Source organism: Salvia miltiorrhiza, chromosome 8 (assembly GCF_028751815.1).
Source record: "Salvia miltiorrhiza cultivar Shanhuang (shh) chromosome 8, IMPLAD_Smil_shh, whole genome shotgun sequence".
Lineage (NCBI taxonomy): Eukaryota > Viridiplantae > Streptophyta > Magnoliopsida > Lamiales > Lamiaceae > Salvia > Salvia miltiorrhiza.
The window spans coordinates 57,212,759-57,213,124 of NC_080394.1; positions in this window are offsets into that span (position 1 = coordinate 57,212,759).

Genomic DNA, 366 nt, shown 5'->3' on the forward strand with positions numbered 1-366 from the left:
ATCAAATCACCATATTTTCAATTTTCGCAATTCCATCCCCTCAAATATTTTTTGGGTCGTCAGAGTGTTGAATTGGAGCTTATGTGGATTAGTAAAGACGACGTCGTTTTTGTGAGGTCTAAGTGACGTTGTTTCGTGCAATTTCAATTAAAAATTTCCTCAGATTATAAAGGGACTGTGTCATGTATCTGCACCTTAATTTTTAATATTTAGCAATTTTATTGCAAGTGTGAATATTATGTGGTGAACTAATACTCGTAAACTCCAACTCAATAATCCGATGACCGAAAAAAATTGGAGGGACAAACTTAGAAAAGCCTTTTTTTCTTTTTATATTAATTTTCTCTTAGCCCAAATATTTTGAAG